Source organism: Lynx canadensis, chromosome F2, assembly GCF_007474595.2.
Source record: "Lynx canadensis isolate LIC74 chromosome F2, mLynCan4.pri.v2, whole genome shotgun sequence".
NCBI lineage: Eukaryota > Metazoa > Chordata > Mammalia > Carnivora > Felidae > Lynx > Lynx canadensis.
In genome coordinates this window covers 59705764-59723421 of record NC_044320.2, presented here as the reverse complement: position 1 = coordinate 59723421, position 17658 = coordinate 59705764, and the positions used below count along the sequence as shown (strand labels likewise).

The 17658-nt window shown below is 41.9% G+C and overlaps 1 pseudogene; it reads right to left on the bottom strand.

Annotated features, from left to right (window-relative positions):
* LOC115506044 overlaps positions 1-15759 on the bottom strand; it is a 117120-nt pseudogene extending 101361 nt beyond the window's left edge.
* Between the last annotated feature and the right edge of the window lie 1899 nt (positions 15760-17658).

Below are 17658 nucleotides of genomic sequence, written 5' to 3'. Positions count from 1 at the left end.
TTCTGATGACTGAAATTCCCTTCCTCAGCTTGTCCAAATTCTATTTGTCCCTTAAGGCCAAACTCACTTTCCCTTACCCTGCCAGCTGGCATGATCCTCCCTGCTCTCTGAACTCTGAACCCATGATCACCCCCATTTAAGGGTATTTAACATATGAAAACATTCCATGTTTCTCTGTTCATATTGTTTCCTTAGTTGCATCTCTTGAAGATATAAAAGGTGTCTCTGGCTCAGATATTTCTCTTCACACTGACTGGACACTAGAGATCTGAACTTTGATGTCTCAGAGACATCTCAACTTCAGCATGTCTGAAGTTTTACCTGTTACCTGCCTCTTTCCTCCTGGTCCAACTCACTCCTGTTTCTGTAATCCATTTTTACAAATAAGATCCTGTGCAGTTGCCCCAGCCACTCTTGATTCTGTCCTTTCTCTCAGAAACTTATCATCCAGTCCTCGAGTTCTGTCAATTCTGTTCATAAACATGTCTTACCCATCCCTGGCACCACTGGCTTCGTTCAAGCCTTTGTCATTCTTCACTTGAACTATTGCCCTGGCCTTCCAACAGATCTCCCTGGCTCCAGACTCACCTCTTTCAATCCATCATCTTTAATGTTGCCCACAGAGCATAGATTATGCCACCCATCTGCTTAAAAACCTTTAGTCATTCCCACTGCCAGAAAGAATTCAGACCTCTCAGCATAGCTTACAAAGTCATTAATAACCCAGTTCCCTGCCTGTTTTCCAGCTCGGTGTTCTATATTTCCTGACAATGAGTCCTTCAGCCAAATGGAGCTCCGAGTGGTCACATGAATACCTGTGCTCATTCAGGTCAGCAAACATGGATTTGGCATCTGGAATTACCAGGTGCTGTACTAAATGCCTCATAGTACCAACTATAAGTTTTATGTGTTTCTCTCCTCCACTGAACTATGAGGTTTTGTCTCTTAATGCCTGGTACAAAGTAGGAACTCAATAATGATAGATGAATATATGAACAAGGTCATGGTGATATGTAAACTCTCTATGTGAAGGGACTAAATATCATAACTTCAACTCTTTCACAGATGAAACCTAATAGTAGGCCCAACACAAGCATTCCTTATACTCATCATTTGATGAACTGTTTGCTAGTACTCAAGCCCCGCAGTCTAGAATGTATACTAATTAAAAAAAAAACAGACTTAGGATCCGTCTATGTCTTTACCCTGATTAAATGCATTATTGACTAGGTTTTTGGAACTGGTACTGGGTTTACATATACATGGTTCCTTTATGGGTAGAATTCTGAGTACTTCAGGCGGTCATTTGCTGATGCACTCTGGATATGGTGTGAAGTCTCCTTGGATTTATCCTATATGAGATCATCCACATAATAGGTTATCAAAGGAGTAAGAGAGGTATATGAATTAGAACATAATTTAGAGATGAAAACCTGCTCTGAATTCTCTTTTGGATTATCCATTTGTATATATTAAACTTCATACTTTGGGTGGAGGTTGGGTGTAAACATGTTAAGTTTAAATATGCAAGGCAGACTCAATAAAAGTTTTCCAGATGAAGTCTAAATGGGGAGTTCTATTTTCTAGTGATGAGTAGCATCCAGGAGAGATTTCATCTATTCAGAAACAAAGCCGTCATGTTGAGATAAGCCCAGTAGCTCCTCAAAGAGGACTCTCCTGTATGACTCAGTCTTAACTCTAAGCCCCAAGGCTCTTTGTTATCAGATCTCTTGCCTACTGTCACCTTTCACTGCTGGTAAATTTTGTGGTCTTGGCTGTTTCTAATCCCTAATGCCATATCTTCTATCAGCCACCTCTGCAGCTTGCCATTCTTTTCCCTCAGCGTTCCAGGTTTTAATTTTGTGATCTTCTTTCTTGTCTCTGATTCTGTTGACGATGGGGCTTAGATTTTTCAGCTATTTCTAGTGGACTACACATCTCTTTCCTTGTTGTGATTACTACTAAATGTCCAGTTGCTTCTTAACTGGAAACAGCAACATTGCCCATGGGTTTCTGATGTATAGGGATCTGATGTGTGGAAGGGCAAGGCACCAGAGCATAAAAAAGGTGAGGGTCTTCATCTATGAGACAGAGGGTTTGTATGTTCCCTCCCACTTTATTAGAAATAGAGCCATTTTATTTAAGGAAAAGTTACTGCATTCATGGTCTAGTGAGGGAGACAAAAAACAATTGTAATCACTAATGTACCTGTCTCTTCTGCACCAGAGCATGAGCTCCTTAAAGATGGGAATCATGCCATATTAATCTCTACTGTCCCTGCCTCTCTTATCAATCTCTCTCTCTCTGTATATATCTGTATATATCTATAAAGAGATATTTATACATATTTATATTATAAACATAAAAATATACATTGTACAGCATCTGCAGCTCATTAAGCGTTGAAGCCATGCTTCTTTTTTTTTTTTAAGTTTATTTTGAGAGAAAGGGAGAGAGAATGAGCAGGGAAGGAAGGGGGAGAGAGAGAATAATAAGCAGGCTACATGCTTTCAGCACAGAGCCCTGTGGGGTTCAGTCTCACAAATCGTGAGATCATGACCTGAGCCAAGGTCAAGAGTCAGATGCTTAACCAACTGAGCTACCCAGGTACCCCAAGGCATGCTTCTTGAATGAATGAAAGGATGGGTGAATAATAAGATGTGTGGCAAAAGTGTTAGGGTAGTGGTTCTTACTAGAATCACCTAAGGCTCATTTAAAACACAGTGATGCCTATGTCTTTAAACTAGGCCAACTGCTATTTTTAGTTGATTCTAAATGCAATTTTCCCCACATTTCAACATCTCAGCAATAAATGCTTCTTATGGATGCTTCTTATAATTGATGTGATAAGAAAGGAATTGTGCAATAATTTAATGTGAAGCACTTTGCTTTCTTAGTCGTACATAAAGTGTCCTTCAGATAGCGAATAATGTCTTAGATTGGATGAAAAACAGTAAATCAGAATCTCTATAGGGTGTGACGTGGACAAAAAATCTTACTGAAAGTGCCCCACGTGAGTCTGATACATACTGGGAGTTACAGGCTCTGTGATTAGGGGGCTTAAATGAGGGAGAAATTAACAAGGGATCACTTTACATCACTTTGAATCTTTAGCACGTTGCCTGGTCCATTGTAGATAAACAATCGTCATTTGCTGAATGGAATGGAATTATTCAGGGCATTGGAAAAACCACTGAAATTTTAGTATGTATATGTAGTTTATACTATATATAATATGTTTTCTCTCTCTCTCTAAACACACACACACACTCTCATATATACAATGGTTGTTTTAGGCTTAATTGTGTTTCTGAATTTCAGAATTACCCATGACTTTGGTAATAGTTCTCAGCTTTACCATGTTCTGTTTGGCAGAATATGATGGAATTCACAGGAGGATGAAAATTAATTTGATGGACACTGTTTGAATCATCAAGCATCAGCATACTTTGGAACATTTCCACTTAGAGATTATAAAATGAAATACCTAAAGTCAACCTAGAATGTTGGTAGAAAGACAAACATTGAACTTTCTGTTCTGGAGATTGGGACTCTAGATTTCTAACAGACCTCATGATTTATCTTTTGTTTTATGGTGAATGGCTTAACTCTGGTTTGGCCTTGTTATACCAGTACAAACCTAATGGTGCTTCCTTATGTACCACATGTGCAGCATTGACTAGAAGAAGGTATTATCCCATTATTGGGAGCTTCTTGTATCATATTAAACCCAGCCAGGTCTCTGCAGACCATGCTTTATTGGCAGTTTGTTGTAAAGAGGGCTGGATCAGATTTTAAAGTTAATGTTAATTATGGAACGATGTCAGAGGGAGCACACTGAAATGTCTTTAACCCATTTTTTAAAAGCAGGTCAAATTCAGCATCTGGAGGATAACTTGCAATTTGGTTGAAAATAATTGAACAGGTTTAACATGAAATTCAATAAAGGGGTCAGGGATATTTTAAGTTTAAAATTCTGAGATAAATTCATTTGGCCCAAGGCTCTTGTCAGCTGTCTATTATTGCTGAGTCCAAAAGGGTACCTGGGTTTTCAGTTTTTTCAGAGTGTATCTGTTTTGTCGAAAGAAGATTGTGCTGACTCATTCCTGGTACTTCTTTAGAAAAATATTTTAAAAAGTCAGTGATCTATGTACTATAAGAAGTGAAGTTTGCCGAACTATGGTATTAGGAATATAGAATAGAGAAGGAGTTTGTGTTCACCCCCTTCTAGGAAGAAGAAAGAAGAGGGGAAGAGGGACAGTGACTAAAGTCATGTTCCCCAGAAGCAGACACTGAGGGAAGGTTCTTGTGCAAGTGATGTATTAAAGACAGTAGTTAGACCAGGAAGAAGTGGGACATCAGCACATGGAAGGAGAACCCAGAGGGTAGCCCAGAGGGTTCCCTCAGGGGAACTTGAGGGTACAGGTTGTGCACCAGAACTATCCTAACCCACAGCAAGGTTCCTGAGGCTTTCATGTTTCTGCCCCCATCAGCTATTAGTTAAAGATCCTGGAGGGGAGGGAGTTGAGCATTGGGCACACACATTCTCAGATGCTTCCAGTTTTTTTGGTATTCAGGCAAAGCAGGTTCTGGTAGCTCTTTCAGAAAAGATCCTTAGGTTCTGGTTGTTGAGGTGAAATCCAGGCAGTGTACAAAATGATAAAAGACGACCCAAGAGGACCTGGGCAAAGCACCAACCTTGTCTACTACAGAGAAGAGAAGGTGCTAGGGCTCTCATATTTTCTCCCTGCCTTCCTACTCCCTGAGCCAAGCTTTAATGGCTGGGCAGGGGATAGGGAGTTGTGTGGCTCTAGTACCTTCTGGATATGAGGGAAACATGCAGGGCAGGGTGTGCATGTCAACATGGGGGAATCTGCACAGTTAGGAGTGGGGACAGAGACATCTCAGGCAGAGACAGGGGTTCAGCCTTTGTCCTCCATGGAGCAGGACAGATGTCTGTACATTCCCACATGCAGATGGACTGCATTGGTTGTGGGCCATTTGGGAATGAGCAGACCCTACTGTATGGTACAGAACCAGTGTCCTTGAAGGTGAAAAAAACAAGCCAGCTGGGAGAGGGCTGCAAGGTCATAAGGCAAGGGGTGTGGAGATGCAGGTGAAGTCAGTTTTTAGTGGAGGGTGTCAATGAGTGTAAAAGAAACAAGCTGGGAGTCAGTCCCCTTTTCTTGCTTGCGTTCGTATCTCTGGTTCCGTTTGGAGGGCTCTTTTCTGCTCTGAACCGTGAGAAGGGCTAGGGTGGGGCCTGGAGGAGGGGAGACAAGGAATTGAGTGTTTTGGCCTAGTTCTGGACTCTAAATTCAAGGTTGAGAGACAAAGGAGATTTCGGAAATCATCAGAGGGGGAAGGGAGGTAGGCAGGGGTTCTGGGCAGGTGCCCCATAAAGAGCAAAAGTGCATCCAGCTGAGGGCTCCCTCCTCGACATGCCTTGGGAGCTGGCAGAGAAAGATGGATGACAGGAGGGTGACGGATGAGGTTATTGTAATGTTTCCCTTGTCCACTTTTGCAAAGTCTTCCTCCTCTGGGTGACCTCAGATGTCTTAATCATAAAACTGTCCCCTCACCTCGGCCAGTTTCACCTAATGCGGAACTATTCTATCCTGTCTGAGCCTATCAATCATCTCATTTCCTCAGTGCTCTCATATGAGCTGACTGGCTTTCTAACTAATTAACAGCAAGGTATTAATACCTTCCTCTCAGGCTCATAGCTTAATGGGCTTCCGTTTCCAAGGTTATTTGTACAGGAGAAGGGTACAATCCTTTTATCTTGGAAAAATCATTTTAATATTTTCTTGTTACAAAAACATCTCAGGCTCATCTTAGAAAAATGCATATGTAGAAAAAGAAAGAAAATAAATACCAGTAATTGTACCTCCCAGAGAAAACCCTTGTTTCCATTTTGGTGTGAGCCCTTTTCATCTTTTTATCAATACATAAATATTGAAGACATATAGGATGCATGTACATATATATGCTAAGATTATTTGCATTTTAATGGAGGATTCTTGGGTGGCAGACAACATTCTCAGTCAGAGAAATGAATGAGTAACAGTGAGATTTATTGCCTTCCTTCTGCTTACATTGACTCTGTCCTGAGTGGAGCAGAAGAGAACCTGCTTTATATCCTGAGACTTTATCTCCTGTTGGATTGGAAAGGGCTGGGGCTTAGGGAGTTTAGGTTGAAGGCGTGGAGTCTTCAATGGCAAGCATTAAAAAATAAAGGGAGGGCAGATGGGAAACAAGGTTGGAGCAACCCCAGACTGAACTCCTAGTAGGTTTTCTTGCCTGGACAGGAATCTGAATCAACTTTTGTTCACTGTCAGCTAAGTCCCTCTGAAATTGCTTTTGTTCGTATATTAAAGTGCTCTAAGTCTTAAGGATTCAGAAGCTCATAAGGCAGTGCTTGACCCCTTTCATAGATGTCAAAATTTAATGTGTTCAAAGAACAGGCAGGTTATATGTCATAGGCTAGATTCTCCAGGAGGCAGACTCTGGGATGGAGTTTAGTGAGCAAAATGTTCTTTGGGAAGAGCCCTGGACAGTGATACTTATGGAAGGGAGGGAAGGATGCAGGATTGGGCAGGGGGAGAAGTTGAGTTGCAGTGCATGATGAGAGCCTCATTCAACCTCACCAGGACTCTGACATTGGAATGGCCAATCAGAGTCCTTCTGTGTTAGGCCGAGATGATCTGGCCTTTATTTCCTTCTTATCTGTGATCAGCCATTGGATGTGGGCTGCTCTAGAAGGGGTGGGACCTTGGGAGAGACAGTTCTCTGCAGCTGGGGCAAACCCTAAAGGAGCTTACAGTTGGTTGGGACAAATCCTTCCATGAGAGGAGAGCTGAACAGTTCATGTCAGTGTCCATCACAGCGTGTAGGTGGGTACAAGATGCTATGGTATGCTAGTGGTGAACTTGGGGGATGAGGTGCAGACTGTGGCCAAAGTTATTCAAATTCAGTTTGTAACAGTATTGTGCTGGGAAACCAAAACATTTTGGGGTAGATTCTGGACTTGTCCTCCTATTTAGAACCTCTCTGCTCTAGAGAGAAGGTAGTATCTCAGTTCCAGCACTTACTTGCTGTAAGAACTAAGCCAATTTATATAACCTCTGTTTGTCTCAGTTGACTCAACTGAAAAACGGGGATAATAACTATATTTCCCTTAAAGAGTTATGAAAATTAAATGTGGTAATCTATGTAAGGCACTAAGTGTCAGGCATGTTAACAATATCAATAAATGTTATAATGTTATATGCTTTTTTTTTTTTTTAACTGGCTTCACACCCAGCATGGACCCAATACGGGGCTTGAACTCACCACCTGAGAGCAAGACGCAAGCTAAGATCAAGAGTCAGTTGTTTAACTGACTAAGACAAACAGGCTCCTCTGTTACTTGCTTTTATAGTAATTAGGATACTGGTTGTTACCTTCAGATTATCCAGAAGCTCCTGGTCAATGATTTTGTGACCCTCAAGTCTTAACTTATCACCATCTCTCCTGGCTGCACAATCTGCCCCCATCAGGTTCCAACTAACCTGAAGGTCAATGTACTCAAGTTGAACTTAGGATCTGTATCTCCTTCCCAACCCCTGGCTTTGTACACTCACCTCCTCTCAAATCAGACTCTCCAAGTATTTCAGAGTCACTCAAACTGGGATCTTCAGAGCTGTCCTCTTTGTCTTCCTTTCTCTCCCTTTCTTCCAGATTTCCATAGTCACCAAGACCTCCCTGCCAATTCTACCTTTTCCTTCTGAGTTTCTAAAGCCTCCCTCTTGTGCCTGCCTTATTTTGGCTCTCATTCCTGTGTCCATTCTTGATGAATTCAATTTCATTTTCCAGATGGCTGCCAAGGAGATTTTCTTTCAAGACTACAACTACTTCCTCATTGTTTCCAGCAGAGGTGCTAAACTCCTCACTGTTTTTTCTGATCTAGATTTGACCTACATGCCAAGCCTCACCTTTTACCACCTCCTCACAGGAGTCCTTGTTGCAGTGCTGATCTATCAGCAGTCCTGTGAACATACCCTGTTCTCCCACAGTTCAGTGCCTTTCTATGCTTGATTGCCTTTGTCTGGAAGGCCTGCCTGTTGCCCAACTTTCTGAAGAACTGTTATTTATCTACAAACTCTTCATTCTTATATTAATGAATATTAATTTATGGGGTTGAGAAGGATATATAGACCTCCTCTGTGACTTTCTCCCCTGGTCCAGTTCAGACTTAGGCATTCTCTTTTTCATAAATCTCTATCATTCATTTATTTAAAGTTTATTTTTTCAATCAGTACTTACTGAGTTCCCATCAGATGCCAAGCAATATGATCAATACAGCCACTATAAGTTATCTGTTACATGTCTAGATACTCAACTTCTGAGGTCTCAGCACTGGCATTCTTAACGATGTATTCTAGTATCTAGCATAGTGCCTGGCATGCAGTAGGTGCTTAATAAATGCTGTTCATACAAATCGAGATACAGTGGTTATAGTTCCTAAATAGAAAATCAGGACATATAGTCTGGCCGAACATTTTTTTTTTCTTATTAGTTGATATTTATGTAGAATTTTGTTAAAAAATAACTTATTCTGTTGGCTATGTTGAAAACGACAAAAAGCCATGGAATAGAACAAGTTCCCCAAACTGGTTTACTCATTATAGAGTCACTTTCTTTGGGCTGAATTGCGGTACCCCTGGGACCTTGGTATTCTGTGAGGTCATGAGAATTAGGCTCCTTCCTCTTTGCAACTCCTTTATTCCTTTAAGAGTCTGTCCTGATCCAAAGGCAGTGTAGATGCTGATTTTTCATATGGCTTTTCAAGAATCTACATTTATGTTGCACTATTTTATGTAGGCCAATTTCATAAGAAGAAAATATTTCCCTTCCTCTTATTTCACCTTTTGTTCCTTCTGTTCTTGAACTTGTCTTTTTATGTGCAGGCTATTTCAAGATGTACTTTAATCCCAGGTTTGCTGTGGCACATATAAACTGGATAGCCCTCTGAGGCAGAATGGCTGAAAAAGAACAGTGATGAGCTCTATCAATACTCAGAATCTCTCCTGCCCCAGCCTCAGCACACAGAGCTAGAGCAAAGTGGATCCTACCACTAAAGGCTTTCAAGACAATGCCTCACTCTGCCCATGGTCAGAGTCCCATACTGGGCCCTTGGGAGTGGTTTATTTCAACTGTGAGCCCTTGTGTTTCTGGAATGGAGGCATGGCATGAGGCCATCATGTGGGGCAGAGGGTGGTATGCAAGTGCCCAGAAAGTATCAGTGTCTTCCCTGACTTTAGCTGGTCTTTTTTCTTTTTTTTTCTTTTCAACAGAACTATCAGTATGGAAAGATACAGAACTGAGAAGCTGCTATTAATGTGACATAACTAATTAGTGATCTAAGGAACTTTGAAAGCACAATGAGTTCTGTAGCAAGATGACGTTTACATTAAAAATGATACTGGGCTGGGGAAATGTACTAGACATGCAGTTTATATAAGGAAAGTACATCCTTCTCTTCCTGAGATAGGTTCCTGCTGCTTTTAGAAAGTAGTTGGGCTTTCTTTGATAGACAGATGACTGGTTCACACCCCAGGCATAATGCTGTAATCAAGAATTCGCATCTCTCCCTAGTTGCTTGTTATCTAATATTTTTCATAATGGGTACTCATCAGGGAGTTCATTCTCCACAAACTAATGCACTTATCACTCTGTCATTCTGGCTGAAAGTGGGTAGTTACATTGTGCAGTAATCTGGCCATCATTTAAAAAAATTATTTTTATGTTCATTTTTGAAAGACAGCACAAGCAGGGGTGGGGTGCAGAGAGAGGGGGACACAGAATCCGAAGCAGGCTCAGGCTCCGAGCTGCCAGCACAGAGCCTGACATGGGACCCGAACTCACGAACCGTGAGATCATGACCCGAGCCAAAGTTGGACGCTCAACCGACTGAACCACCCAGGCACCCCTGGCCATTGTTTTTATAGACATTGATCATTATCAGTTTATTTCAGAACATGATTTACTGACTTTGTGTCTGAGTTAAAAACATCCCCTATTTGGAAATTGTATTTTTAAGCCATGATGACTAAATCTTTATAAATTTAAATAATTAAAAAAAATCTTCAGGGCTTACATCGCCTTTCTGGGAAACCCTCACATCACCTCATTCAAGGGGGGGCAAATGGAGATAGATTCTCTCATATTGCCTTTTATGTTTCCAGGTCAAGGACATTGGCCTTTGATTTTTGTTTGTTTTTAATACGTGGTTTTAGTAGATAATACGTGCATATGGTATGAAATATACAAATTACAAAATCACATACAGTGAAAATTAAATCTTAAAATTAAACCACCCAGGGGTGACTGGGTGGATCAGTTAAGTGTCTGACTCTTTTTGTTTGTTTGTTTGTTTGTTTATTTTGAGAGAGAGCGTGTGTGTGTGTGTGTGTGTGTGTGTGTGTATGCACATGTGTGCTAGCGGGAAAGGAACAGAGAGGCAGAGAGAGAACCCCAAGCAGGCTCCATGCTATCAGTGCAGAGGCCAAAGAGTTTGACACTTGGTTTTGGCTGAGGTCATGATCTTAAAATGGTGAGATCGAGCCCTGAGTCAGGCTCTGCTCTGGGCATGGAACCTGCTTAAGATTCTTTCTCTCCCTCTGCCCCTTCCCTGCTTGCATGCTCTCTCTCTCTCTCTCTCTCTCTCTCTCTCTGTCTCTCAAAAAAAAAAAAAAAGAAAAAGAAAATGAAACCATTCAGTTTTTCTATACTTACCTAGAGTTATCTTCTTATTATCAATATAAACTTCCAGAAATATTCAGTGTATATCAACAATATAAAGTGTATGTGGTATGTTTTTATTTAATTTAATTTATTTTTTGAAGCCTATTTATTTATTTTGAGAGAGAGAGAGGAGAGAGAGAGAGCATGTGAGCAGGGGAGGGGAAGTGAGAGAGGAGAGAGAATCCCAAATTGGCTCTGTGCTGTCAGCATGGAGTCCGATGTAGGGCTTGAACTCATGAACCATCAGATCATGATCTGAGCCAAAACCAAGAGTTGGATACTTAACCAACTGAGCCACCCCTGTGCCCTTGTAACATGTTTTTGATGTAAAGAATAAAGCTTGCTTTCTTCTTTTACTTAATAATAATTATTGGGGATGACGGTAAACATTGCTGCTCATTACTATTTCCACTTTTATTTTTGGCTAATGCAGTAGGAAGGCACTTCTCTGACACTTTATAGTTAGATGATAATATGACTTGCCTTATCCAATGAAACATAATCAGAAGTGATGTTTCATTTTTGGGTAGAAGGACTTAAGAGCAGATACATAATTCTCTTTTGCCTTCTTCCTCCTGCTATTGTGATTATGATGTTCTAGATGATGAACCCCAGTCCCTGAGTTAGGATAATATGGAGCAGAGCAAACCCCCTGTTCCCAGGACACGTGTTATATGTTAAAAAAAAAAGTTTTATTGTATTAAGCTACTAAATATTAGGGATATCTTTACTATTGCGGTATGACTTAGGCTATGTTGAATAATATAGAATACAAGCTCAAGTATTTTATTAGTATGTACAGAGCTACCTCAATCTTTTTAACAGATACACAGAAATCTATTGTTTGGAGGTATTATAATTTACTGAACTAGTTGCCTATTGATGGACATTCAGTATTTCCAATCTTTTGCCATTACTCTGAAGATTATGTTGTTTTAGAGTTGGATCCTTTTTGAGTATTCTTCTTTGAATGAGGTGAGATCTTCTTGAACCAGCTATTTGCAGGAGGGAGGTGTGTGTCCTGGGCATGTTGGGAGGGGATCGTGGGAGTCAGGTCATATTCAGGCTAGCAAGAACACTTCCAGATTCACAGTGACTATTTTTCATGAGATGGGGTAGTTGTATGTAGGCTAACGTAGACCCCTTTATTTCCTTTTAGCCAACAAGAATGAGCGACTGTATCTACCCTGCCTCACAGACAGATGGCTTCCTGCGAACATGGCATGATTATTGATTTCTCATTTAGCTTTGAAACCCCCTGCTTCTCTTTGGTGTCATTCCCAATCCACGGAGCCTGTTCTAAATTGGGAATTATTTGTTTTGTCCATCTGTGCATGTCACCTACTTTACAAATCAGTGCTTTGCTCCTTTTGTTGAGATTTGTAGCCACAGGCATTCTCTTGCAGCATCGTTCCACATCCCTGTTTGACACTCTTGCATTTGGCAGTTCCTCCTTGTATTTTGTATTTGGGGCTCTGTATGTCTTCTAGTTTCATCAAAGATGTGGTTTGGTTTGTATTTCCTGTTGCCTTTATTTTGGAGTGAGCTGGACCCAGGCTGAACCCTTGCTGTGGACAGGAAAGCTCATTGTAATGTAAGCACCTGTCCGCTTGCTTTTTTGATTGCAATGTAAGTGCCTGAGATTAAGCTTTTGATTGCTGATTGCATCCACTTCAGAGACATCCCTCTTGAATAAACACATTCCCAGCCTCACAACTAGATAAAGAGCCAGGTTGCCCCACCCATGAAGTTTCTTTTTTTATTAGAAAGCTCTGGTCATTTGACCACTTGGTTTTCCTTTCTACTTCTTTAATTCCTGCTCTTATGTTTTACATTCACCCATAAAGAGTGAGTCCACAAAACCCTAGGCACTGTGCCCATGATCCCAATAAAAGCAGAACCCCAAGTCTCTCCTCTTCCTCACCGTCCTTCACTCCAGCTTCCTGTGTGGCTCTGGATGTGTTGTATGTCATGTACCCTCTAGGACTTGTGAGTAATAAACTCTCTTTTTATAAGTTCCCTGATGATGGTTGTTGCTGAAGGCATCTTGCAATCATAATAACAACCATAAGAGCTGGTCCAGCCATAGCAATGTCTCCAAAAGGGGAAATGTCCGTGGGGATTTGCTTTGGGTCCAGGTGAGCGCCCCCAGGCATTTTTAGCTGATAGCACCTCAATCTACACTCATGTAACTCAGTTGGAGAGTTATTACTTTAAACAGTATGACATTTGCAATTTTTGCAATAAAAAATCAGAGAAGACCAGAAATTTCATTATGGTTCAACCTGTTATTATTGGAAAGGTTTATATTCATTGCAGAAAACTTCTCTCTCTGCTAAACAAGAGAGGCAGGGTTACACATTCTAGCCAGTTGCTGTCTTGCCTACTTGCCCTACCATCCGGAGGACTGGCATCACACTCCCTTAGTTACTTAGTTTTATTGCTTTTTTTTTTTAATTTTTAATGTTTGTTTATTTTTGAGAGAGAGAAAGAGAGTGAGTTGGGGAGGGGAAGAGAGAGAGAGGTAGACACAGAATCCAAAGCAGGCTCCAAGCTCTGAGCTGTCAGCACAGAGCCTGATGCGGAGCTCAAACTCATGAACCCGTGAGATCATAACTGAGCCGAAGTTGGATGCTTAACAGACTGAGCCACCCAGGTTTCCTATAGTCCCTTGTTTAAAATCCCAAGCTGGGGTGTCTGGGTGGTTCAGTCGGTTAAGTGTTCGACTTCAGCTTGGGTAATGATCTCATGGCTTGTGGGTTCGAGCCCTGTGTTTGTGGGCTCCAGCCCTGTGTCGGGCTCTGTGCTGACAGCTCAGAGCCTGGAGCCTGCTTTGAATTCTGTGTCTCCCTCTCTCTCTCTGCCCCTCCCCCTCTCATGCTCTGTCTCTCTCTCAAAAATAAACAAACATAAAAAAAAATCCCAGGCTTTGCTCTACTTGGCATGAAACAGACAGAAGGGAAAAATGATATTTTTTTCAGCCATAAGCAACTATGTTGACACCATGGTTTATGTTTTCTTTCAAGACCAACTGTAATATCTTTATAGAGAGCATGTAAATTATTTGTTTCCAAATGGCTACAGTCCCTAAGTTAGACTGTGATCTTCACTAGAAATAGTTAAATAACAAATGTTGGAATCCAGCATGGAGGTGACAAGTAAACCCAAGAAATAGCAATATAGTAAATGGCTTCTACATGGTGTCATTTGTTTGTTTGTTTTGGCTAGCATCCTGTCTAGCGGTTGTCTTCCACCAGCTCACATCCAGGGGAAATGTTTTTAGCGCCGCGGTGGCAATACCAGCAAGATGTTTCTGAGCCACACAGCAAATAATGTTCCAGCAGGGATTGTATATTCTGTGCAGCAGCTAGAGAAGACTGAAACAACTTCAGTGGAATAAATACAGTTAATTACTCTGTCCTTGAACAAATGGCCTCTTAGCTTTCTTGACCCTGAACACTTAAGTAAAAAACTCTGTTTGTTGGGGGCAGTGACTAAGGAAAAGTGGCATCAACTTTCTTCCTATGCTCCCATTTCAGACTTTATCTCACTTCTGCCCCAACTCAAGTCCATTGTCCCTGAGTTTGTTATAGTGGGGGTGTAGCAGCATGGGGTGTGTTCCATCTACGGTCCCTCAGCATCACTGTTCCTGAACAGGCAGCTGTTTCTTACTACAACTCCCTACACTTCCCTGTGTGGGGCTTTCTCTGGATCCTAGGAGCGTGCTTGGCTCAGACACAGGGCAGACCAGAAATGCTGGAAAATTAACACATCTGGAAGCAGCCTGCAATCAGTGACAGATGGGAGCTGGTGGATAAATACCCCAGAATCCTTGCCCCAGAGGTGGGAATACTCTCAGGGGAGCTCTGTGAGGTCTCCCAGGGTTCCCCACTAGGATTTAGCTCCTCCCACCCAAATTGGTAACCAGCTCATTAACATATCTGTCTTAGCTTCCTTTCTTCTCTTTCTCATCTCTCCAATCCCTTATGGTGTTTCCTAGGACCACTTCCCAAACTCCTTTTACTCAATCCTTGTCTCAAGCTCTCCCTCCAGGAGATTCTAATCTTACATGGTTGGTATCAGGAGTGGTCCTAGTGAGCACACCCATGGGATGAGGTGAAGTTGGATCTTTCTCTGGCCAGGTGGTAGCAAGCGCTTGGGTTCATATTGTGGTGATAACCTTGGTGTCTATAGTATCAAACTTACTAAAACACTCATCTGGGGTGGATGGGGTGCAGGAAGAGGACAGATGGCTTATCTAATAGTCCCCATGCTTGAAAAGTGTGGGTAACGATGGAAGGATTGAAGAACTGGTTGGCTAGTGTTAATGGCCATGGAAACCCTGAAGGAAGAAAATGGCATATTCGGACCAGCCACCCATCAACTGAAGTCACATTGTGAGAGCTAGAGGGCCTTGACAGCAACAGCAGCTAAATAGGCCCTTATCTTCCAAAGCTGGAAGGTGGGTGGAGCTGAAAACCAGGCACAAGATTTGCAGTAAGTGTCATAGAGTTATAGCCCTAGAAAGTCTCTGTGCTAATATTAGGGCCCTGCTAGGGGAGAGGTGGGACCCTGAGATATGTGATGAGGATATTTGTGTATAAGCTTCAAGTTTCCCTAGACTGCTCTGGGCTGGCAGAAGTAGAGAGAGCAGCTTCCTGTTGGCTGGTGTACTAATTTTCTAGGGTTGTCGTAACAAATCGACACACAAAGGGGAAATTACAGAAACAACAGAAACTTATTATTTGGCAGTTCTGAAGGCCAGAAGTCTGAAATCAAGGGTTGGTTGCTTCTTAGGGCATCTGAGGGAGAAGTTGTACCATGCCGCTCTCCAAGCTGCTGGTTGTTGCCAGCAATGCCTGGCATCCCTTGTCTTGTAGGTGCCTCACTCCAGTCCTGGTTTTCATCTTCACATGGCATTCTCCCCTCTTGGCCTGTGTGTCTTCTCCTCTTCTTATAAAGACCAGTCATACTGGATTATGACCAATCCTGGTCCAGAATGAACTCAATTTGATGATATCCTGTTTCCAAATAAGGGCACCGTCACAGGTACTGGGAGTTAGAGCTCCAGCATAGTGAGTGGACACAATTCAATCTGCAACATCTAGAGACCATCCAAGAGACTAACCCAAGATGGATATTCCCCAGGAACACCCTTGGCCTTCTCAAGATCTGTTTCTCCTCATTGTTTCCAGACCAGTCACTAGGAAGAATTACCTTTCAGCATGGCCCAAGTAGGAACAGACATTCTCTGTTATGAAAAGCAAAGGATTATTCATCAACAGAGCTTCAAGACAGGATTCTTGCAAGAACAAGAAAGACTAAGTTTGGGAATTGATCTTGAGAGTTTGGACCAGGAACATGAGGAACCATTGGAACATGAGGCTGATATGGGACAATGTTTGACATGGTGCAGAATTTAGTACATTGGCATGGGTATCTTGGAGCCAGTCTTCATCTGCTGATGGGATGGGCCTTTGAAGCATGGAAACCACATTGGCATCTAGTAGATGAGGTGGACATGCTGAAACTGCCTTGGTAGGTATTGAAGAAAGGGATCAGAGGCTCAGGAAGCTTCATCTGTTAAAATAAGAGCCCCATTGTGGAAATAGAACCAGATAATTAAAGAATAAGACAATCTGGGAAGAACTGGTCAGAGATATTTCTCTTCACTAAAGTTTTCCTCAATTCATAATTGTGGAGGATTAGAATGAGTACCAAAGACATATTGTAATTACAGCTGTGCATTTCTTTTTTTTTTTTTTGTCTTTTAAAAAATGTTTACTTTTGAGAGAGAGAGATAGCAAGGGAGGGGCAGAGAGAGGGGAGGGATAGAGGATCTGAAGCACGCTCCTCACTGTCTGTGCAGAGCCAGACATGGGGTTTGAACTCACGAACCGTGACATCATGACCTGAGCTGAAATCAAGAGTCAGATGCTTAACCAACTGAGCCACCCAGGTGCCCCACAGAGCTGTGTGTTTCTTAAAATTCTATTTATAGAATCAGGAAAACTGCCCTGTATGCCTCCGTTGGTGGGGGTCTATGCCATGGCACTGAGATCCTCCAACTCTTTTTAGAGGGTTTGGAGTCAGAGGAAGAGTTTTGCAAATTTCTTCCAGCCCTCTTACCACCTGAAATGTGAGGCGATCTCTCTTAGCTACCATCTTGGGATCAGGAGAGCTGTGTCTACCTGTGCACCATGGATTCCTTGTGAAGCTGTGTGGGTACTAGGTCAATCAGATGTCCAGCTTCTTGGCCTCACAGCCATAAAATCCACTTTCCATGCACACGTCTCCCTGCATTTTCAAATGCCTTTCCATTTTCCCCTAAGCCCTGAGTTGAAGGCAGCTGCTTGGCCTTCATCACATATGCAGATGCATGTATTAAAAACTTAATTGTATTCTGACCTCTATTAAGTGTTGGGTTTATAATTTACTATAGAGAATCCTATTCTGTAGGAATAAATGAACTAGAGATCATGTTCTTCTTTTCAATTGTGGTATGGGATCTTTAGTTATAGCACGTGAGGCAGCTGTTGTGGAGGGAAAAAGAAGTCCCTACTGTGAAAGCAAGGAGGTTGCTTGCTTCCTTTAACAACCGAATCACCTGGCCTGGGAAATGCAGAGACAACTTAATTGAACAATTGGTTCAGCAACTGATAGAGTTGTACATTTTCTCAACAAGACCATCAATTACCATAAAAACAGAACATAGTGTGTTTCTTGAATTTGAAGCAATACCCAGCAATTAGGGAATGGGATCTATTGTGCACAGAGCTCAAAGGAAGATGAAACACAAATTCTGATGGACTTTATGGCAATTCAGTTCATTATCTTGCAAGGATCCTCCTTGTGGAAATTAATCACTGC